This window comes from Argiope bruennichi, chromosome X1 (genome assembly GCF_947563725.1).
Source record: "Argiope bruennichi chromosome X1, qqArgBrue1.1, whole genome shotgun sequence".
Classification (NCBI taxonomy): domain Eukaryota; kingdom Metazoa; phylum Arthropoda; class Arachnida; order Araneae; family Araneidae; genus Argiope; species Argiope bruennichi.
The window spans coordinates 132848308-132874433 of NC_079162.1; the positions used below are offsets into that span (position 1 = coordinate 132848308).

General features: G+C 30.0%; 1 protein-coding gene across 2 annotated transcripts in view; it reads left to right on the forward strand.

Moving 5' to 3' along the window:
* The first annotated feature begins 623 nt into the window (after positions 1-623).
* The window catches only part of LOC129959544 (uncharacterized), a 78311-nt gene continuing 52808 nt past the window's right edge, over positions 624-26126 (forward strand). For both annotated transcript variants that reach the window (XM_056072425.1, XM_056072424.1), the window contains exon 1: positions 624-796. The gene's annotated coding sequence lies outside the window, so the exon portion shown is untranslated. The remainder of the gene's footprint in view (positions 797-26126) is intronic.

A 26126-nucleotide genomic window follows, 5' to 3' on the forward strand; every position in this document is an offset into this window, starting at 1 on the left:
ATTATGAAACAAAAAGATGATAAGGGGAAAAGTCATGGCAGGAAGTTATAGAATGGTGTCCTTTTTGAAAATGGCAAAGAATGAATGCTCAAAATTTATTTCCAAGACTGCAGATGTATTGAAAGAATCCTATCGAATGATGAAGAAAATTCATGTTTTTCTGAATTTACTTAGTCATTAAAAATATGCTGACATCTTCCAAAGTCGTATTGAATTTCTGATTATTTTGACAAATGGATATCTTATTCTTAAAAAAAAAAAAAAAAAAAATTTAAAGCTTAGAGAAATACACAAGAAATAAACAGAAAATATTCGATCAAAATTTTGTGCATAGTTTCCTTCCGACTGGAAAAAGAGATATTTGGTAAGTCTCTCAACATTAGATAAAAAAAAAAAATGAAATCGCATTATTCGTTGTAATGTTCTTTTTCGATCAGCCAAAAGGGGCGAAATTTCCATCCCCATCTCTGGGAGAAATTTGATCTTGAACTGGAAGAAATGTCCCGAGAGCGAGCACATGCAATTAGAGTGGCGTCAGATGAAAACCAGTAAGACGAAACGAGCTGGATCTTACTACCAGTTTCTTAGTGTAAAAGGAAAGTATGCTGGGTGGGGAAGTTCAGAGAAGCAAGTGGCATTGGACTAGACAAGTCGATTGTTTGAGGCCGAGTGCATGACACTCGCTTTCTTTTTTACTCTTGTTTTAAGTTGGACTAAAACTCTGCGCCGACTTCTTTATTTTGGATATCACTGCGTGTTTCTATGTCCTGAACATGTGGAGAGTCTTCATTGAAAGGTAAGACATTTTATTAATCTGTCACTTCATATCTACTTTGGGTCGAATTGGAAAATCTAAAAATAATGTATTTGAGTTCACACTGCCGAATTAAAAAAAAATAGAATTAAATCTGAAGTGACAGTTTAATAACGATCACATTCACGCACTTTTAACTTTTAAAATATTTCAATTCAACTGTAAATCAAAATAACATTATCTTAAAACGCAACATTATTATATTTATAAAATTTATGATAAAATACAGTGGTATCAATAATACAGCAGGTTATCTTCAGGTCCTCCGAAATGCTTACAGTTTAGTTCCACTTTAAGTTTGAAAATAATTTGTTATTCTGTAAATTGAGTTTTTAATGTTGTTTGTTTTTGCACTGCTTTAAAAGTTATAACAAATGACTGTTATTATTCCATTTATTTGTTTGTTACTAAAATGTATTTTTTTGCTATAAGTTTTTTAACATTTAAAATCATCTTTTTTAGTGTGAAACAATGAATCATTCTCTTAGATACTACCGTCATTTATTTAGTTGCAAAAAATATTATTTAAATTTGTTTATTTTAACTGTATACGCAGAGGAATGTTTAACTATTTAAAATGTCTTATGTATTTTTTTTTTTATGGTAGCTTTTGTTTAAAGTAGGAAAAATGTGAATTCATAATTTATTTTTATATAAGTATTTAAAAAAAATGTCTGGGAAGATATCATCCTCATTACTGGATTATAATAACCTGCCAGAAATAATGGTTGGGTAGTATTATTTTAAATGTATAAAAGCTGTTAAAATTTACCATCGTTTTTAACTTGTATTTATTGTTGTGTGGGGCCACATTAAGTGCATACAGTCTATTTGTCTTCAATTATAAGACGTATTTTCTTACAACTTGTTCAAAATCTTTAATGTCTGCTGTATTAGTAACAATTTAAGTTAATAATTGATAACATTATATTTTATTTTTGTTCTAATTTGTGTTTCTACGTCTTCTATAAAAACAAAAATCTTTCATTCGAAATACGAAATTTCAATGCATAGAACATCGATTGCTGGCGTTTAAAATAAAATTTGACAGTTACAAATACACCAGAACGAAATTTGAAAATGTATTTTGACTCATTATTAAAAGATGAAATAAATAAAATAATTTCAAAAAAGAGAAATAAATATATAAAGTTGTATTTCTTCAACAAATATCTTTACATATATGTGGAATTTAAAATTACGTTGTTGTATCCGTATTTACGGAATTGAATTATATTAAAAAAAAAAAAAAAAAAAAAAAAAGAACGACCACACATTGATTTGTTTAGAAATTTTTCCCATGAAAAACTTTGAAACAGAAAATAGCACATTCTTTAGAATAAAAAATGCATATTTCATATTAATTATTAAATGAAATGAAAAATATAGGATGCATTTTGTAAGCTGACTTTTGTCGCAGACTTAATAATAATTTATAAAATTTATTTATCTGAATATTTTAAAAAATCATTGAATCATTTGACTTCATAAATCATTTTGTGAAGTCATTGAAGTTGATCATTTTATTATATTCTGAAATTCTCTCTTCAGACAAAACTCCTCAGGGCATTTTCAATTGCACCCTTTCCTCTTTCCATTCAATTTATTGATCTTTATTTTTTCTTTTATCGTTGTATTTGACATGGAAGCAGGAGACTTCATGTTTTGTTTCCATTAAAGTTTTTTTTTTTTTTGCTTATCAAGAGTGTTTTTATAAAATGAAATCTATGTAAATAATTTTTTCCCAATTTTAAAGGGCGCGCAACGTTATTCTAAATAAAGGTCATCGATATTTTATGTTAAAACTGAATGAAGTCCTCATAAATGTTGAGAATTCTGTTAAATTTCATTATTTTGGTTTGGAACAGTGAATGATTCACAGACGATTATTTTTAAAACACAATATAGAAATATGTGATTTGATTAATCCTTACTAAACACGGTTTGATTACTGAAGCTCAATAATCTGCATTTATTATTTTGTTCTTTTAAAGTTTACAATTAAAAATCAAATTGAAAATTATCAAAATATGGTGATAATTAATCTATAATACCGTTTTAAAAACGAATGGAAATTTTTCTATATGTATAGTAGTGTAAACAAAATCGAAGTTAATTCCCGAAGATAATTGATTAGATGCAGTAAGTTCATAATTGAAATTGTATTTACTTATTAATCGAAAAACGATGATGTGGTATCAGATTTACTTATAAGACTTGATAAGTAACCAAGATTTATACCGAAATAACCAAGTAACGAGTAACCAAGATTTATACCGAATCTTGCACAGATGTTATGATTTCTTGTTTAAGCTGCACCTAAAATATTTATTAATTCTTGTTTTAAATAATACTTAAAAATAGGAAGTTATAATAGGTTTGTGTCAGACATTTCCCAGGTACTTTAGATTTATCTATAAATACTATAAAAATAAACAGTGTTATCAATGGATTTTCTTATATTTTTTTATATATATTGTTTATGCTACGTGTAACGTGCTTAAAAACTACCAACTTTAATTTGTATTCCGCATTTTTCCATAACTACTGCAAATGAGTAAAACCTAATCTTCTCATCTGAGTGCACCTGTATTATTTTGGGATTTTGTTGATTTGACACTGTTTTCTGACTACTGATTCAATTCCTAAAGCAGCGAAGTTCCCTTTTTCGTGCTAGAGTAAGAAAATGGGCTTATGCAAAAGAAATAAATTAAGAACATACTCATCCATTATCTTTGAATAATAACATTATTTGTTAATGGAGCATTTTTAAAATGAAAGTTCTATAAAAGGAGTCAATCAAATTTTGTTACAAAATCGAATCATATGTTTCCTAAAATCTGAAAACACGCATAAAATGTTTTCCGTTGGAAGTATCATGGATAACATATTAGAAAGAAAATAGCTTCGATGACATAAAATATTGGGAATATCACTCAATGATGGTACTTTAGGTAAAAACTTTTAGTTCGATTTGTGATATGAGTGAATCATTTATAAAAAAAGTATGGACATCAAAACAAGAACAAAATAAAATATTTGGAATGAGCTAAAAAGGTTCATAGCATTTATCAATCCATCAATACGAGTACCATTAAACCAAATTCATTTTTTTAACTTTTTCGAATGTATATTCATGTTAAAAAAGCATAGATTTAGATTCGAACTAGATGGATTTGATTGAACCAAATACGATTCAAATCGCTTTGTTGATGCATTCACCTTCCAGCTAAAGATATGCATTCCTGCTGCACTACTTTCAACGAAGTTCAATGTTTTAATTTAAATCTTTCTGTTGCATTAAACCAACAGCGACTGACAAACAATCAAAAACATCCTTTGTTTCATTCATGTAGACTATACATTCATTACCACATTCTTTTGAAGTCCAGTGATTCCATTTCTGTTTCCATCCCCTTTCTAATATTCCTACGTGCAGTGATCTCTAACTAACCGTGAAATCTTTTAAGAAGTTTTTTTCCCTCTCTCTCAAATGACAACCATGCAGTGGTTCAGAGGTGACAGGTAAGGGTTCTTCAACACCTGACAGATTTCGTTGGCACAGCGTAGCATTTCGTTAATATGCCCAATGAGTCATTCGCATCTAAATAGAGTGTCCCTTCAAACGAGATATTTCTTCTCACAAGACAAACCCAGAATTTAATATTTACCTGTAAAGGTTATAAAGAATATTGTTCGATTTTGAGCTTCACTTGCTTTTTTTTAACCTTATATAATTATATCATTTAAATAATCATTTTATTCAGAATCGTATGGGGGTATTGAGAGCTCAAAAAAGTGATTCCTTCTTAAGTGAAAGGAAATCTTAAATTGTCAACATTCATATTATCATATTGCTTTGACATGGGACGTTATCTTATGCATATTGAATTAAAAAGTTCTACATTTTATGTCAAGGACTCCTTCACTGAGCACTACAAATCATATACCTTTGGAAGTTTCTGTTTTTCAATTATTTATTCAAATCCTATTGACGAATAGAAACTCATTCAATGTGAAGGATGTATTTATTATTTAAAAAATTTCTCAGTCTGTCAATCAAATAAATTATTAATATGGCTTGAAGTTATTTAAAATACCATTTTAACAATGAAAATATTAGATTTAGAAAATTGTTATTGAAATGAAAAAATCGATTCAAAACTGAAACGATTCTATGTATTTGTTTTCAAAATTTACTTATGACCGATCAAAATAAATATAAATTTTTAAGAGCAAATATCAAATAACATTTTCAAGAAATGTCGGTTATTTTTTATTAGAAAATAAGGACAATGGTATTACCACGTGAAAATGTCTGGCTAAATTTAGTTTTTAAACGAAAAAAAAATTATAGAACATTTTTTAAATACTGATTCGTAAACAAAAAAAGTACTCTATTTCCATTCTTTAGTGTTTTGGTTTGTGAATGAATGTCATTGATTTTGTCGGCAAATATCACTCGCAGATTGAATCTCTATTATTATCACAATAAATATTATCATCTCAAGTACGCTGGATAAAGGCATTGATTCATTCCAGGCAAGCATTTTAGACCTTTAGCACATTTCAAAAAAGGCAGTTGAAAAGCGTCCTTGAGATTTTACCGCCGTGGCATGACCCGCGCCTAATGATGCGCCGAATTTTATGTCTCGGAATATTAAATCTTACTACTACAGTATTAATTAAAACTACAGTATTTAATGTACCACATATTCTTTCAGAATTCAGAGTATGTTTAATAAAATAAGTTTGATGCCTTACTTCGAAGAGAAAAATCTTATTTTCATTAGAAAAAGAATGTTTTCTGCGATTCGAAGCAGTTCTAAGAAGTCAAAATATCGTTTCACTAAATACTTCGGATTTTATCCGAGATCATATGACGTATTAAAAAGGAAAGGTGCAAATAAGAGAGCCAGAATATCAAGGCGGAAAATTGTTAAGAATCGATGGTTTTTTCCCATAGTTTCCGAATTAATCCCCAGGAAGACTTTATGGATTAGTAAATAATAATAATAATAGATACAGTCAAATCTCATAACACAATGCCGCTGTTGATGAAAAAAACCATAACAAAGACAAGCAATAATAGACATAAAAAAAAGAATGATCTCATTTTGCAGTGCCATTTCAATAATTTCGGCTTACAAAAATTGTCTAAACATTTAATTTCAGATTCACGTTATCAAAAACATCAAAATTTCATTCTAAGTTGTGAAATTTAACTGAATATTTTTGCAAATGTAATTTTTATATTCCAATGATAAATTTATCAATAAGAATTAAAAGTCGAAGTAAATTATTAAATAAGGGCAATGCGTTTAGTTTTCGATATACATGAATAATTCTATTTTGGGTGTATTTTTAATACAATAACATGAGCAATGCTCTTCTCGGGGAATTTTTCTCGTAATATATTACTAAATTATTTTTGAAATACTTCTTATTGCAAGGAAATTCGCAACAAATGCCTTTAAAACACATTCAGGTCACTCTGTCGTCATATGGGCGGAGGCTAAAAATATTTTATATTGAGGATAAACGACTTAAATTTTATCAATAAGATGTGGACAAAACTCAACATTTTGAGTGTATGTGTGTGCGTAAGGATTCCTTATGGTGCTTAGAAATCTAAGAAATAGTGGTAGGTTTATTAAAATTATTAAAAACTAAATTGAAAGTTTTTTTTCTATTATACGGCTTTTATAATGATCATTATCTAACAAGAATATGAAAACGATGTTCACTGCATAGAGACAGAGCACAAGAGTGCAAAGGGTTAAAAGTGTAGACAAGTTATTCATTATTGCCGCCGGCTGCCAGCGTCGTTAGAAACGACTGCAATATTTCATTTCAAAAAATGCAATCAAAGTGGTTCAAAAACGTCTAGATTCCAAATCTCCAAGCCCTGCATGACTTGTTAGGCTGCTTAAAACTATGAAACGTCAGTTAGATATTTACCAAATATTTCTGGAATAAAAGCCATTCATTCAAAGAATGGTTATTTCAGTCCAGTGATCTGTAGACACCGTTGAGAACTTGCGGAATCTTCGTCATTTCTCGACACACCCATGGGCGTACCTAGATTGAAAAGTGCTGAAGGTTGATAGGTTTGGAGGACTGAGAGGTATAGAACATTTAGCAATCAGAGTAGTAAACATAGCATCTAGGCAACTTATATATGGTACCGTTTTTTGGCATTCAAGTTTATATCAATCCTTCTAAAAACCACTAAAAAAAGGAATAAGTTGCGCAGTACTCGAGATCTTTTTCTTAAAACTTGATAATAGCTTAACTGATACGTAACTTCATAACGTAACTGGTTGCAAAGAAACGGCTATGGAGAAATTTTCTTTACACAAAGCAGGCATCTCGGCATTTCTCTTTCAAATGTTTGACGGGAAGCTCTCTCGTGGAAGTTCACACATGGAAAATCTTGTGCCATTTTGTAAAGATGCGAACTTTTAGATTTATATATAAATTTTAAGTTTAAAGAATCAAAGCGTAAAAATAAAATTTTGATCATTGTAGTTATGATAAAGTGATAAATTTTTAATTTACGTGCTTAACTCTTTGCGGTCCAACGTGTAGTATGATTCGACATTCTGAAGTATAGATCTTTTTTCACATTCTGGTGAGATAATAATTGTTATAAAAGCCGTGTCATAGCAAAAACTCTCACTTCATTTTTAGGAATTATAACAAACCTATAACTATATTTTTAAGCTCCTTAAGCACTATAAAAATCCATACACTCACATACGTATAATTATTCATCTAATTTCTTTTCCGATTGCAAAGGGTTAGTGAATTAATTATGTTTGAAAAGCTTACCGATATATAGGATCATTATAACAGTCATTTGCAATGTAGAATATTGTAACAACCTCTTGAATTTAAGAAGAAAAAAATAAGAAAGCTTTTATAGATTCTTGGACGTTATTTTTTAGGAAAAATAAAGAAAACTCATAGTATTAACACTATGAATGTTTTAAAACAATTTGATGAAATCTGAAATAATGAGTAGCATTCATAAAATTCTTCCTTTAAACTTTATTATTCACTATATAAATATTAATATTGATTAGAAGATTAATTATCGAATAAATAAATGCCAATTTCTTCATTCAAATTCATTTCGACCAAAAGAAAATTTTTATTAAAAAATATAAAAGAATTTGAAAAACTGATAGAGTGGATTTTGTTAACGCATGTGATTCTACGAGTTCAAACAGTTCCGGAAAAAGACCATTCTCAACAGAAATTTATTTACGAAGAACTCTGAGGTGATCCTTTCTAAATTCTGTGTATGAGACCCAGAGTCAATGTCCGAGGGATTTGCCTGACATTATGGTATGCCGATTGTTATTTCCTAGCAACAGAAGAAGAAAACGCTCTTCTGGAGTAAACAATAGAATTACCCGAAAACTGACAGCTTCCTCTTTCACCAACAGTTAGATGTTTAGAATTCCCCTGCGCGAATTTCCATTTTAGAAAGCTTTTGCATCGAAGAATTTATTTCAAATGAACAAGAGGTGATTAATGAAGAAATGTTTTCACACGATTCATTCAAAACTCTGTTTATGTTGCGGGAGGATTTTCACGGAAAGAAACAAGATTCGGTACTTCGTAAAATGAGTGCGTGGAGACTTTGGTTTTTATTTACTTAAACATTTCATTGTATTCGTAGCTGAAACAAAATGCTTACTAGGATTCACAATTTTTCCTTACTCCCCACTGTTTTTATCAACTGTTTTAACAGTGAACTTACCATGTTCTTATTTCGAAACTGAAGCCAAGGAATGAAAAAAATATGCTCATTTCTTTATCGCTTTTGTAGGAGAAATTTTTTTTCTGAAATTTAAATGAAACCATTTAAATTTCAAATTTTATTTATGCATTATACATACAATGAGTAACTAGTTCTCTAATGAATTCCAATTCCTTTCCTTCTTAAAATTTATGTTTCTCCTAAAATATACGTTCATATGAGCAGCAGTAAGACAATCATATGACTAATTATAAAATCTTATTATTCGAATCAAGATAGCACGAATAATTTTTGTGGTGATTAATCCTTTACGCATCTATGTATATTCTGTCTCATAACATCAGACAAGTAATTATGGAGATTTGGTTTGGCATGCAAATTAAATTGAAAATAAATGAAATTAATTGTTCTTAATTAATGAAGTTGAAGCCTAAATATAAGAAAGCAAATCAAATCAAGCCTAAATATAAGCAACAAGAAGATTTTTGAATCTTTCAAAGTTTTCACACTAAGACCATTGTGAGCCGTTCTATGTATTCTTTCCAGATAACATTATGTTCTGAAAATTATGTCACTCTGTTTGATTCCTTTGTCCTTTTATTCCATATATTTTGGCTTGTCAGAAAGTATAGGAAAAGGGTTTCCTAGTGGCATGCTAATAGTTGAAATTGAGTCAGTTGAAATCCAAAACATAATCACCATTTGGTTAGGTGAGAATTTTGTAACTTTAATGGTTTTAAGTATAGTGTGTATTTTTGATACCATTGTGAAACATATTGATAAATGGTGAAAAACTTTCGAACTAAAACACGTTTTCCTTTTGAATTTTAAATGATATGCTCTGGTAAGCGACGAATTTTAGTAATAGAGTATATTGTTATTTTTTTAATCATTTGATATTTCTAATATAATACAAATGGGAGGAAATGAAGCAATTTTACTGATGAATAAGACATTTAATATTTAGTTCACTGTATATTGGCTACCTGAATGCCATTATCCCCTCCCACCTTTTGTTAGGTTTTCGTTTCATGTAGAGAAATAAAATTTCAAAGGGAATTACCATTTTTCATGGTACTTATTAAAATTGTCCTCCTAATTATCCGAAATTCCGCCTTGTGTAAATGAAATCTGTGGGGCATGGATTTGATCTGATTCTTAGGTAACGAAACACAAGATCTGAACAACTTCTGGAATAAACAACATTCAACTAATATTTGAGGTAACCTGCACTGTGGATATTTGGTAGGACTGAACAAATTTCGAAACCCCTTCCAGTAAACGTGATGTGTAACGTGGAAATCGGAAGAATAAGGCACTAATTCAGGTGTCAGATGTTCTATAAGCCGTATACTTTCTCAATAGCTGTTTTACAGTTTCAAAACGAGTCAGTTATCTAATTCAGAGTATCAAAGCCATTTATTAATGTCATATTGGTAATTAGGGTAAACTTTAATACTTTTGTTAGGTAAGATTTATGTCATGCACATATACAGTGGCTCCCAAAATTGAGTATACACTAGACTCTTTCTTCTTTAATTTTATTCTTTTTGATTTTAACATTCCTATTTATGGCTAATATTTATAAGAATGACAAAATATACATTAACAAAAGTATTTTAAAAATAATATTTTTATTACAGTAATTTTTATGTCAAAGTTACAAATTCCAAAGTCACAAAATTGAGTATACACCTTACAAAATATGCGACTTGACTACTATTATTTATTTTTAAATGAATAAGTAAAACAGTTTTGTTACTTTAATTGGCAATCATTGATTTCCAAGCGAAAACAAATGTTTTGGTTATCATAATGAGTTCCAGAAATGAAACAAATGTTGAATTTCGGAAACTTGTTATTCGATTGTCTGAAGATGGTAAATATCTACAAGAAATTGCAAGAGAAATTCAACGCAGTCACGGATGCGTTCAAAAAAATTATCCAGATGTATAAATTGTATAGCCAAATTGTTAATAAACCTGGAAGAGGAAGAAAAGAAATCCTCAGTGTCACGACCAAGAGAAGAGTTATTCGAGAAGTAGCAAACAATCCTAAGATGAATGCTACAAAAATTGTTACATTTACTTCAAGAACAATTGGAAAGTGTGTTTCTGCAGAAACAATTCGAAGAGTAATCTGAAAAGCAAATTATAATGGTCGCGTAGCCAGAACAAAATCATTCATTTCCAAAGTAAATGGAGAGAAAAGAATTTCATTTACTAAAAGTCATATTTCAAAACCTCCGGACTTCTGGAATCAAGTAATATTCAGTGACGAAGTAATTTCAATGTTTTTGGTAGTGATGGTCGATGTTATGTTTGGAGAAAGCCAAATTCTGAACATCTTCTTAAAAACACCAATGCTTCTGTCAAGCATGGAGGTGGTTCACTTCTTGTATGGGGCTGTGTGTCAGCAAAAGGAGTGGGAAATTTAGTTTTCATTGATGGAATCATGGACAAAATCAAATATTTGAATATATTGAAGATGTATACTCAATTTTGTGACTTTGGAATTTTTAACTTTGACATAAAAATTACTGTAATAAAAATATTATTGATTCCTCCGTTTTGTTTTTTACCCTAATATTTTTGTTAATGTATATTTTGTCGTTCTTATAAATATTAGCCATAAATAGGAATGTTAAGATCAAAAAGAATAAAATTAAAGAAGAAAGAGTATAGTGTATTCTCAATTTTGGGAGCCACTGTATATTTTGACAAATAAAAGTATGTTCGAAATTCTTTCTAGTGAATGGTAACTAAACTTTGTCTAGTCTGCAAAACGGAACAACCACCTTGATATTGCTGTAATAGAGAATATATTTCACAGGCGGTTAACATGTGGAAATGTTACATGGAAATTGAAACGGTTATATGTATTAATAATTCAACCTTTTTAATGTTGTTGCTATGCTGGTGCAATCGCAATAATGGAAAAAATTGCAAAGAAATTGATAGAAAAAGTTTGAATTATTTTTAAGGGCTTCTTTTAATAAATATATCGCCAATAAGTCCTTTCTAAGTAATCAGTGGTAAACTCCGTATTTGAGTATTTGTAGTAAAATCCGTAATTTGAAGCAAAAAAAAAAAAATTATAAACAGTAATATAACTAATAATTATATTACTGTAATAAAAGAACATCTAAAGGAAAGTTGCTGATTTATTTCATCTAATGTCACTTTTCCGCACCCAAATTTTAGCCTTGTTGGGTCTAAAATAATAAACCTTATTTCTGAATCAAGTACGAGTTTTTTCCACAATTAACATTTTGAATTACGCGGTACTACAATCGCATGACAAAAAGTATTCTGCTGTTGTAATCTAACAGCCTTTCTCAGGACTGATGATAGTACTAAATTGGTGAGCCACATTTCATCTCAATAATAATAATTATTAAAGCTGAAAAAATTATAAAAAAATATTTCAAAAGACGATTTCTGTTCATATTTTAACCAGAAATGTCTAAAAGGATCTTGATGGTTCTGTAAATTTTAAAGTTCATATTGTTTTCAAAGACAGCTCCATTTTCATTGGCTGTAATTTGGTGCAGCGGAAGATTAAATAAAATCAACAAGCGTTGAATGCTGGCTTAGTTTAAATTAAAGAAAAGAAACTAAATCTAAATTGATTACAAAAATCTCCCCATATTTTAAGGTTAACAAAATACAACTTCTCTGGTCTTCACAAAAGGGGCTTCTGAAAAGAACTTTGAGAATATATATATTTTTACAGATGCATTCTCTGCTTAAGAAACTTATTTCAGAATTTTATTAATACTTCTATTTGTTTCATTTATTTAAAAAATGACATAAATAGTTAAATAAATACTTAAATAAATTTCCTGCTTTTCTTGCCAATATTTGTTTAAAATGTAAAGGAATTTTGACCCTAAATTCCTTTAGTTTCCAGCTCATTTTGAAAACATATCTTAAAACAATTAAGGTGACAAACTTAGTTGAATAGCAAATCATGTCCATTTTAATGACGATTAAATGGAAATTTTCATAAATAAAATTCAAATGATTTGAAGATTTTTCCTTTAAATATTCCTTTATAATCCTGTTGTTTTTAGAAAGTGAAATGAATACTTTTTATCTAGTTGCTCTACTCAATGTAAAAAAAAAAAAAAAAAAAAAAAAAAAATGTTATGAAATTTCACAATTTTATGTCAAAAACTACATACAGTAAAACCTGTAATATTTTGAAACCACTAATGACTCAACAATAATTTGAAAGCGCATGCAGCTAACCTACAGAAGAGTTTTGGTAAAGTTGAAATATGGGCTTTCGATGTATGATAATATATAATCCTGCATTTATTAAAACCCAATAATTTGAGTTTTCTAGCTAGATTGCACCTACAAATCTAGTGTTGTTGAAGTTACGGTAGTTCAATGAAGTCACGTAGACGATAGGAGACTGTGTATTCTCTAAAGTTTCGTCCTTGCTTTAAAATAATATCAAGTTTAGTTATTATTATGCATACCATTTTGAAGCAACAAGAGGGATATTTCAGAACGAACTTTGCTATTGTGAATCTAATCAAATGAAGAAGGCGTCCATTGGAGCATCATCCACTTTTCTAACTTCCACGTCACATCAACTGGCAGATATACGGCTCAAACGTTTTAACATGCTCCAGACTGCTAAGATATTGGATTTTTGATTGAATCAGATAATGAATCTTGAATTCTCCGACATCAAAGCAGAGACCTTAGCACCAGGCCACCGCGACTCGAAATCCATCCTGAATAATACGAAATCCTCGAAACGGGAGCATACACAAATAAATCAAATATGAATTAAAATTTTAAAATGCACTGAAGACGAACTGTTTTCTAAAAACAGCTGTCAGATTCCGAGAAATGTTATATATCCTCCTGATTACGATACAAGTGAATAGTTCAATTTATTAGCTAACAGTACTACAGATTGCGAAGCAAACGGGTGAAGCGAAAAAAAAAAGAAAGAAAGAAAGAAAAGGAGAGGTTGGTGCAAATGCAAAATGTTACTGCGCAGATATATTTTAAGAGTCAGTTTATTGCAATTATTCTCTTGCACTGTCAGTATCATTGCTTCTCCTGATGGTATCAATCTGAGTAGAGGAATTTAGGAATGTCGAACTTACAAAACGACAAGAATAAATGCGATAGTATGTCAAAAAAAAAAAAAAAACTATACTCTTCCTAGAAGTACTGGTGTGTATTTTAAGTACTTCAGTGAGCCTTTGCATATTCAATAGCATGAAATGTTTTGGGGGAAATTGAGACTCAAAGTTGCCTCAGAAAAAAGGAACATTCGACCCAAGCTATTTCGTTTTAATAAATGCATAATGTCAAAAATTGTACTTCAAAAAGTATATATTGAAAATTATTATCCTTCTGGGAGTACGGCTTGCACTGTCAACACATAGATTCATCTTCGTTCAAAAATGTTAGCTGCTTTGAAATGCTTGGCATCCCGTTCTTAAGAGATGATCTAACCAGTACCAAGGAAAATGTAAATATTGGATTTTCCGAAAGAGAGTTTTCAAGCACAAAAAAATTAAAATAATGTTTTTTTGTTACATATTGTTTACAAAGTCACAAATGCAAATTCGAATTAAATTTTGAGTTTTTATCTTTTAAGTTTTGAATAATAGAATTCAATTATTATTCAAAACTTAAAAGTAATATCTAATTAGTAATTTTGTTTTATGCATCATCTGCAAATGAAAATGAAGTCATCCATAGAATATGAATGCTACATTTTTCTTTCATTTCTTTCCGGGTTTTTTGTTAATGCATTTTGAATAGAACTATTTCTTTGAACATCTAAAGTGATTTCATTTGACCTAGACATGGCCAAAAGAAAAAAAATATATGGAAAAAGTTTTATTTAATAGTCTCACTTTCTTAGGAAATAATGATGGCATACTCTTCCGAGTATCATTTCAAAACAGTTTCATTTCATGGTGCTAATTGAGGAACGTAGAAAAAAGATAAGGGATTTCAGTTTTAACTTTAGAGTTTTTGATCTTCAAATACATGCTCACATAAAAAATAAAATCACACACCGTTTTTCCTTGTTTACCTATTTATTTTTTTACATTCTTATTTATCTAAATTACTTTTTGATTAGAACTGGAATGAGAAAAAAATTCCTATCACCACATGTAACCTGAAAATATACCCGAGAAGAGTTGCACTGAAATGATAACACTTTGAAAAATAATTACGAACTCTTCACAAGTTAGAGAACATTTCATAAGACTTATTACAAAGGTAAAATTTTCAAACTGGCGTCTATAACAAAAATAACTTAGCATATAAAAGAAAGCTAAATTTAATTCGATATATAGTGAAAAAAGGTTATTACTGAATTCGTCGTCAAAGTAAGTAAGCTGCTGCTGCAACTTAAAAGAAACCCTGTAAAGAAGATAAAAGCGCTTTAATACATTCAGTGTTTCGCCATAAGTTTCGAGTCGCGCGGTGTTTAGATGAAGGTTGTCATGCTGAGATGATTCCAGGTGCGGCAGACATGGAGTTCAAATGCAGCAGTTGTAGCTCTTAAAGCAATTCACGTAGGTACGAAGTTAGAATGTGTTGCGCAACTGTTTAAAACAGATAAGTTTTAGAACCTGATGGCGTCAATGTATGAAGGAGGGGATTGCGACAGCTACCTGCCGCGCTGGTGGGCGTAGTCATACCAAAATATGGGGTTATGAAAACGATGGCTTCAATCGATTGTACTTTTATCTCGCTCATTGCTAAGTGTTTTCTCAGAGAATCCAGTTTCTCAATGACTCACACCTCGCCAGTTTTAATTGAAATGTCCTTGTAAAATAACACAACCATTCGTATTTGTTTCGGGAAAAACTCTCAGATTTGTGAAAAAGGCTTGTTTCTTTTTATATCAAAGAAATATAAAAGAGAATTCTTCTACTATATAGTGAAAAATTTGATGATAAAAAATAAGAAATATAAACTGTCTATATTTTCTTTTGAAAACCTTCAATTAGTTGGTGGTGCAATGAACTGAAAATGAAGTACTTTTTTGCATTAACTCTTCCCTTGTCAAGTTACTTTTTGATTAAAACTTTCAGATTATGTGTTTAAAAGAGGATTCATATTAAAATAAAAAATAAAAACTGAAATTAATTTGCCTTTTTATACGAAGCAAAGAATCATTTAGAAAATAAATGGTAAATATATTCTGACATTTTATCAAACAAATAATTTTATTTCTTATTTAAGGTAAAAATCAATATACGTTAAAATTATTAAATACAGTATCATCAGTATGAATAATAGAGCAGCAGCAGCAGCATCAGTATGAATAAAAAAACATCATCAGTATGAATTAAAAAGCACCATCAGTATGATAATAAAGGTTGCAATTTTCTTCAATTCAAAGAGGTATACGGAGTAGAATCGACATTAGATAAATAATCGTACTGCTTTGTAATTACTGAACATTTCGAAATTGAAAATAAGCGACTTTATTAGTTTTTTTAAAAATAATATTCTATTAGTAAAAATGCTTGTTAGTGATTTTAGAAAGATTTGTCTCTTGATTCAAAACTTTTTTCCTATTTCCGATGTTCTTCACGCTGTCGATTATTGATGATATGTTTCGAATGATTTTTTGCTTGAACACGTATATTATTTATGTATGCTTTTGATCCATATAATTGCAATTCTAAGTGGGGTTTCTCGTCTGATAGTTGTTACTTCAGAATGGAGGCGAATACATTGAATGTTTGTTAGCCGGTATATATCAATTATCTTATCCAACATTGAACTTCATTCGGATACTCTATTCATTTCAAATGGAATTGTAGACTTCGAAAACAGTTCAGTTCTGGTTATACGAAGAATTCTGATTTCATTTCAAAGTTTCTTGCTCAATTGACATTTTTATAAATCTTCAATCGTTTGCGAATTATTTCTTCATAATTCTGAAACACATTGCACTTTTCTTAAAACAGTGGAGAGAGTTTAGAGAAAAATTTACTTTGACTACTTTCTTCTTTCAAAAATAACTTGCAACTATAAGTCATTCTGTGAATTGATTAAGATGGACTTTTAAAATAAATCTTTTTTTATTCAGAGCCCTATTTCTTATAGAAAAAATTTGATACAATTGATAGGATGGAAATTGGATATCCTATGGAAATCACAAAGGAGATTTTGCTCATTTTTTCGAGATTCAAATATTATTCAACGAATCAGGAGTTTTAAGAAATCCAGCTTCAGAGAAATACAATTTATGATGATTATGTATAAGCTGAACAAAATTTTATTGTTGGTGAATAATTATTGGTCAGTAACTATTATTGGTGAATAATTCTATTTCGTCTGAATTCGTCGTGAAAAAACAGTTATCTGTGTGTTCTTAAATCCTTAAGCGTTACATTCGAAATGAAAGCAGAAAATGAAAGTCATAATTAAATTTTTTTTGTACAAAATTTGTTTATTCTACTACGCTATGAGAAAATAAATCGTGCAAGAACAAATTTAAGGTCATTCAATGAAAAGGCAGCCCACACATCAGCCTACTTTAATGAAAGTGACTAAGATTTGATAAAAGACGCCCATCTTTCCTCGAACAAATCGAATCAAATCTCGTCGATTGAACGCAAAGCTGTCTGTTAAACCATTTGTTATCATTTTTATGTTTCTTCGAGCAACTTCTCTCATCTGATTTTCTCATTTTGCGGGGTCAAAAGATTGTATCTTAATATTATTTCAAAAGGTTTTTACATTTTGCTTATGTGAATTGACGGCATAGTTTTCAGATTTATATAACGAAACACACTTCTACAGGAAATTTTAGATTTCTTTGTAAGAAATTTTTCTTCCATTTTAAACCTATTTGCAGCATTCTTTTTCAGTTTCTGCAAATATGCTACACACAATTCCATAAGCTATCACTTTTAAAAATCTTTCACTTCCGCTTATGGTTATTTTCTTTGCACGTCTCAGTACGTGATATTGAATTCAAAAATTTATATATTTTTTAAAATATTCCAGAATTATTTGCGATTTTCTTCCATTGTTAAAGAATGAGTTGATAATTTTATTGGAATAAAGAAAAAATGTCAGGTGTTTTCATTTGTTCTGAAAATGGAAAGTGATATTAATATTTAGCCAAATAAATTGTGATTGTTAACTTGATTTCAATATGCTTTTTCAAGAATATTGAGGTGTAAGCATGCCATTATTCTTTTATTTGAGATGCTTTTCATTCGTTTGGGGAATAAATAGAATAAATTGCGTTTTCTTCATTTCATTATCCTTTTTGAAAAAATAAATTTTAAAAAGAAAATAATTAATAAAATTTAAAAAATAATTTTTAATAGAAGTTAATAACATTGGAAATAACACTTGCTTCTGATTTTAACCTTCTCAGGTACAAATTCGTAATTGTTGGTAAAACAAGATTCAATATTAAAAAACAATTTATATGATAATTTATAAATTAAAGAGTAAGAAGTAAAAAAAGGTTTTCTAATAAAAACTGCCATCTTTTCATTACTCTATTACGTTGAAAAAAAACTTTCATTAAATTTATCTACGTCACAATTTTTCTGCATATACAGCTGAAATGTTACTGAGACGATCAGTGCTGTGTGGATACGAACGATTCTGAGTAACAAACTTTAGATATTACACACGAGCGAATTATTGATTTTTTTCATCTAAGGCTCTGTTAACACTGCGGCAATTATTGATCATAACATAACAGTAAAATCTTATGACCAATCGATATCTGATATCTTGGAACACATATAAACAGAAAGAGAAAAAAAGTAACAGTTTTGAAAATAACTTGAAGGCTATTTTGAAACGGATCTCGTAATTTTCAGACGCAGACAGTTGAGGTCGATACCCAAGTCAGCACTCCTTTCCAATTTTCATTGCCAAACCAAAAGTAAAACATTAAGCTCTGGTGGATTTAGCATGCTCCAAACTCGTTTACACGATGAATCTTCGATGGAACCAAGTTTCGAACGTCAGGTCTCGAAGTCGAGACCTTACTATCAGGCCCTGAAAATAGAAGAGACAGACCAATTTTTTATCTATTTCTCATTTTCTGATCATATGTGAATTTTTGATGTTGACTAGTAACAAGATTTTGTAGTTCTGTGAAGCCGCCTTCCAACGACCTTTGCGTCTGCGGACATGGCACACTTTCCCCTCTTGCCAATCTCTTGCGGTTTTCCGGGGTTCTTTGATGTCCGTTCAGTTTACAGACAATTTGCGGGAAACTCCGTATCGCGTCCACAGACATCAAAGAACCCCGGAAAACTGCAAGAGAGGGGCAAGAAGGAAAAGTGTGCCATGTCTACAGAAACACAGGTTCGTCAGAACGCGGCTTCACGATCAACAATGTAAATACAACTAAAAGGAAACTGTATTATTTCTGCTCTGAGGGTGGATGTCTTGAGCCACAATTCTATCCTGACTTTAACATCAATCCTTACTTTTTATGTGTAAATGTTGCTTGCTTTGGTACGAAATAGAATAAGTAAATCTTTGCGACTTTTAATTGTCCTTTCTAAACATGTTATTTTGGACTTTCAAAACTATTTTAAACACCATATTTTTCGTGTCATGTTTATTATCGACTAATTTTGATTAATTTATATGGGAATTTCTTTTATACTGTTATTTTGTAACTTAATCATTGAAGATGATATAGTAATTGAAGTTTAACCGACATAATATAATAACAAATATGCTTTCCGACAGTCACTACATATCGAAGATTCACTAACGATAAAAAGCTTAGACTTTGACCGCTATGGATCTTGGAATTTCATGGTTCTTTAATTTTTGTGTAAGAGACTATAAAAGAACTCTACTAAATATTCATTTGTGTCGAGTGCTCAAAATAGTGATATTTTGCTATGTTATAGGACAGGTTATACATTATGTATTATTAGTAACATCAGTTACCAGAAAGAAACTAAAAGTTAAAAATTAGTATCAAGAACTTAAATTGAAAAACATTATCAAAAATTTTTAAGAAATTCATTTTAGCTATGTACTGAAAAGCACATTTTTTTATTTTAATTCTTTTCTACTTTTTAAATGTGAGATCCGTCGATTTTCAAATTTGTTATCAGATGACGCCATGGGTTTGGAATCAAAGTTTAATCAAATGAATGATTAACTCATAATTAACTTCTAAAAATATTAAAGTAGTGTACTGTCAACGAGAATATACAAATGTAAGAAATTTTAATCCTTTAGTACATTAGGAAGTGAGAAAAAAATCAACTTTAAAACTATATCTTAAAAACATAAACCCATTCTAGTTAAACAAAAATATTTAAAAAATTTTTTAAATTAAGTAGCGAATGCTAAGACATATTTTTTCCTACATTTAAAAAATTTGCAGATAGGATTTGTTGAATTTTTTACTCAATTCATGATTAAACAAGTCCTTTGATGTCTTTGAGACTTTTTGGGGGGGATTTAAGGGCATGCAAGTCTTGAATATCGTTTCTGATGAAATGGATGACTTAGACAAACTGTTAAAATATGAACTGAATGTCAATTAGGAGTGGGAAAAATCCCTGAAATAACAATTGAATTATTTGATGCATATAAATAGGTTAATCCTTCAAATCTCAAAAACAAGAGTAGCAGAACAACTGAATCCTAAATTGCCTCGAAGGACTTTGCAGCATGATTCTTTCTTTGGGTCATTTCATTCAAAAGTCTCACCAAAGCCATGAGCGTAGTTCCAAACTATTAACAGGCTGATCAAAATACTCTACTGCACTCTTTTCTGAACAACTCGAAAGAATGCAGGAAGTTATTACTTAGATGGAAAGTAACTTTTAAGGAAAACGAAAGCTTTTCACTAAGATTGTAAAAAAGAAAGTCCGATTTTCCTTTTTTCTTTTCAGAGTTCATTATTTCATCTATATTTTGTAAATAATCAAGTTCCATTCAAATGATTATTCATTCATTGATTTCCCTTAAGAATAATTCGAGAAAAATGGGTTGCTTTCGGATTCACGAGCACCCAGCCACTTTAAAAAACTGGTGAGAGCTGTTTGGTATTGGAAAGGAACGCCTGTTCTAATAAAATATTTCAAAAATTCGGTCAAAATTTTTGAATAATTCCAAACCATGGTATTGAAACTGCTTAACTGAATAGTAATTCCTAACTGAAATAGTCTGTAAAATCGAAAAACTGAATAATTATAAATGCAATAATTCAACTTATAAAATTATAAATATAGAGCCTTTCAAAACATGAATTCTAAAACAACTGGTATTTTAAACTATTTATAGACTGAAAAACTAAATTTTTATTTAATCAGTCTTTAATAGCACTGAATAAACATAATATTTCGTTTAATTACAAACTGGAAGTGATTTTTATTAATTACGAAAATTTTTGACAACTTTTAAAATACCTTGAGGAAAATTTGGATTTTTCTCCCCTTAACGTGCGTTTTTTAATATTTCTGAATATTAATTTTCGCCTTTTTGATCTTATACAACTATGTGAAAAATTGGACCGTATCTGCTTTTCTTTTGTCCAATTATAGTAATGAATAGCTCTTTTATTGACTAAACGGCTTGTGATTTCATGTATTCAATTGTTAATTAAGATGGTATGTTGTAAATATCGGGAGAACAACTCGTGGCTTCTATTAATTAAAAAAAATAAAATGATATTTTGTAAATGTTTAGATGTTATGATTACACCGTCGTATAAATACAAAGTCGCAAAGACATAGAATCAGATTCGGGAACGGAAGATCCGATTCCATTCAATTCTTTCATGAACCTTATATACTTGACATCTACAAAAGAGTTCCCGATGGTCATTCGGAATTGGTTTAGGTTGATACCCGCTTTTCCCTCACCAGGTAGAGGTTGATACTAATACTCGATTGTGTCTAATACTTTTGTACCTGAAACAGTCAGCATCTCATCGTAATGAAATGGAGCATTGTTTCCGACACTTGCACCGCATTTGTGACTCATACTGATACGAATATGATTTCAAATTGGAATTTCGCTTTTTCATAAAAGATATAGATGACAATGAGTATCTTGATTTTGATTTTTTAGAATTATTGATGGAAGGGCGATAAGAAAAAGAAAAGGACGGGTTTTGCTGGTATAGTTAATATAGAAGATGGCAAAAAATGTTGAGTGGTACGTGTACTATTACATGGGGTGAAGGACAGTAGGGACTGGGAATGAAGTATTATAGTTGAAAAAAACACATCATACATGCTCACAGCGTAACCGAGGCAGAACGGCTAAATGGACTTTATCGAATGTATCTGTCGAGTCCAAAAATGGATATTGGGTACTTGATACTCTTAGTCTGTGTAACTAATACAAACTATCAGCTTGATACAACACCCTCTACCCTAGTTTGGAGGGGTGAAATCGGCTCATGTATCGTCCTATAACTTTGACCACGATTCAGATTTCTGAGGAAAATAGACTCTGTTTAAATTAATTTGATTAAAGGTTTCTTTAGCCGACCATCCATTCTAAATCTATATTCAAATTTACGCCCTGTGGCAATACAAATCTTTTAAATACGCAATAAACTTTTCTTAGAAATCAAATGATGTTTCCTCATTTGACGAAAATGGAACAGAAATAACTCTCAAATATTCTTTCAGTCATTTATATTTCTTGATTTTATCGCATCGGTGATGAATCTCAGTTGCGTCCAGAACATTCAAATATTAATCCATAACCCTGACACGAATAATCGCATAAAATTATAAAATTTTCAAACGCTAATGAGTTTACAGGAAAAAAATATTTTATATTAGTTTCTAAAATTCGGCATTCGCTGAATCGTAATTATCAGTCCTTTGTAGAATTTGAAAGAAGTCTCCATCGATTTGAAGAATTCTCTGATTGTTCGATGAGGAAAATTGCTTTCGATGGTCCAAGAAATTCCACTGCCGCACAGCAAAAGAAACAAAACATAAAAAAAAAATAAAAAAAGGAAACAAGCTGAATTCCGGCATAACGACCGTCTGAATGTACCAGATGAGAATGAGGCACCTCCGGCAGTTTCTGCCCTGCTTAGTAGTCTGCACTTCGCGACTAGTTAGGAAAGAAAGGCATAATTCAATTTGAAGAATCTTGAGGAACGAGAATCATATATTAGGGGGAAATGACCCGAATCATTTAGAAAATGTTTTATTTTTTTTTTCCTACGGAAATGGGAAAGGATTTGCTTTAATTTGGAAAATATACATTGTATTTCGGATTGTTTCGAAGTCCTTTCCAATTTCCCGTGATTAAAAGGCGAATGAAATGTTTGAATCAAGTGACCCATTTTGAAGCGAATGATAGATTAAAAAGAAGCTTTTATCACTTTTATTTACCCGGGTATGAGTCGTTGAAATATCTCAACGTATTTCTGAAATTATTAATGGATGAAGTGTCTGAAGTATGCGGATTATAAATGGTTTTAAGTCGACCCTTCCAAATATTTGATAATTTTGTCAGTTCACTTCACGTGAAATGTATATCTTAGGCTTCTAAAGATAAATATTTTGATTTTTATGTGCACATTCTATTGTATTTAGTGACTAAAATGCGATTTTCTTGAATGCTTTTTGCATCAAATATTTTCAGACAGAATTTATTTATTTATAGTAAAATCTTTAAATAAACATCGAGTGAGCTGCGTGTCATTTTTTGAATTCATTTCGAATTAGTTTTCCCACAAAACAATTAGAAGTTTAAATACTTTCAGTATAATGGACGCCTTGAATTTTCTAAAGGCTTTTTAATGGCCAACTTCGAATAGAAAGAATATTGAATTCCATTTGCCTCTGTTTTGTTCTATTGTCCAATTAAAATTAAATTAAAATTAAAATTAAATTATTCAATTAAAATAAAACTTGTTTTTATTTTAATTTGAAAAAAATAATTCGAACTTTTACAATTTCTTAGATTAATTAAACCATTTATTATGCAGAATCTTGTAAAATTCTGACTAAACGTTTATCTGATCAAGTTCCTATTTGAATGCTAATTTACCGTACTGAGAGCATAATATACATCGTAATACTCTTTCTAGATTAGTTATTCCACAAATGAAGCATACACTAATATGCATTCATTAAAAATATAATTCATTCAAAATAAAAAATTTCTTTTGGTGGCTTGATGTTTAAAAACAAAATATTAAAAGCATTTTTTTTTTCATCATTTTATTTCCAAACTTTTTTAAAAAAATATAACTGTTGTAATAGTTTTCTCTCTTATCAAAAAGAAACGCGCTAATTTCTGTTCACATAGAATTTCAACTAAAAATTGAGTTGACACATTCTGCAATTTGAATTTGACATAAATGTGAAATTATTAATTATTCTGATTAGCTACTGCGTAAAAGGCGAAGATTTATTTTGAATTTAAACAAAAATGGACCCGAAAGGAAAGTGAAAATAGTTTGCAAATAGTTATTAAGGTACTCTGAAATATGTGTGCATATCATATTATCATCATCGAAACAGATCTTTAAAAATAGTTAAATCGTAAAATCAGATTACTTGACATTGATTACGAAATGCCTGTAATCTGTCTTCATAAGCGTCCTTTACATTCTTTTTTATACTTTATTTAAGACAAATATGTTTTAAATAAAGAACTAGAACTATTATATCTAGAACTGTTCCTATACATGTAACCGATTTTTTTTTTTTTTAAGCTACACACAAACTTTGGCCAAAAGTTTTGTTCAGATTCTCACCAACACGTTTGGTTCTAAAAGCTAACGTTTAGTAACATTCAGGCAGTCATCAAAATGGGATTATAAATACTTCTGCTGAAGTCAGAGAAAATTCCTCGGTTGCTTTTTTTTTTACAATTTGGAAAGCATATTTGCAATAATGTCATTGGTCTTCATTATTTATTTCTAGTACATGCAAGCTGCAAACTTTGTCTGGAAATCAGTGAAAAATATCGAATTCAACTCTCTGCTTCTTCGGCTATTTTTTAAAATAATAAATAATTTCAACTGTCTGTTGTTAAAATAGGACTAAGTTTGGTTTAGTTATATTAGCATCTTATCTTAAAGGAACACTAGGGACATATTGAGATGGACCCACACACAGATGACGAGGACGGCCCCTGAGCTGGGACTCCTCCTTCCAAACTTCCGCACTGTAATTAGCAGGAGAACGCTTGATCTACGGCGCCAAATTGCGCGTGCACCAAGTAAGAATACTCCCATTGTTTTAAGTCCACGCACACGATGAATCTTTAAAAGAATCGAGTTTCGAAACTAGGGCTACCGATCCTTACCGTAAAACCATTGCATCTTTAAAACCGGAAGAAAGTATATACATCTCGAAAAAATACAACTTGAAATAGTTACTACTGGCATGTGTTACTAATATATCGTAAAATGTCTGCAAAATTAAAGGCAACCTTTAGGAACAGCTTGTTGATTCCTATAATTGTTTAGTGTTTGGCAAATCATTTTCAATTTTATTTTCTCTTTTGGATAAGGATATTTGTCATAAGTTATTCATCGATATTAAGTGTGATAAACATTAACTAATTCAAATACGAATATGTCACGTGTTTACTGTTGGCAAATCGATAGAAATTCGTTCAAATAATATTTTTCATTTTTATTAAAAACGAGTTCAATCCTTTAAAATAATGAAGTGATGCACGAGTTCTCAAAAAACAATTCACTATTGTTACCAATACACTGCATGGTTTTGTTCATAAAGCTGTGTTCCTTCTGGGTATTATTTTTGTTTTACGTGGATGAAACTCTTTAATTCTTAAAGCAGATATTATAGAATATACATTTCCTTTCCTTATATGGACGAATAAAATTGTTTATTTGCCGTCATTGATGTATCAACCAAAGACAGAATGTTCAAAATGCGTAAATATTGTTTTTGATAACATTTTTAATGACAAATAATTTCATTCTAAAACATTTTATATCTCTTTTAAAGGCAATTTTGATGGGTAACTGAATTTCTGACAGGATTATTAGATAATACATTGCCGTTTTATACACTCCCATTGTTTCATTAAATTTTTTTTGTAACAATGCAAAGTGCAGTATTGATAGAAATGCTGTCTGATGAATGGAAATGCATCATGTATGGGAAAAATGTGTAAAGTAGATCCTCATCTGTGGATACGAAAAAAAAAAAAAAAAAAAAAATTCTGTGAGTAGAACTCTATCCATTTTTTTGATAAATGCATCTTTTCATTGGTACACATTTTCTCTCTGGCGTCTACAGTCTAAATGCATTTCATATAAAAGCCTTTTACTTTAAGTATTTTGCATTATTATTTCTATGATTGAAATAGCACAGACATAACAAACTGAAAGCACTTTAATATTTTATTACGAGTTTCTTAGATTTCTACTATACGTTTATACACTCTGATCGTGGCCCAGCATTTCATTTCCAAACTGTTAGATATAAACTTATATCAAGACAAGGAAAAATGCTTTCAATTTCGTAAAGAATTATACTTCACGTTTAGAAAGAATTATACTTCACAGTCAATA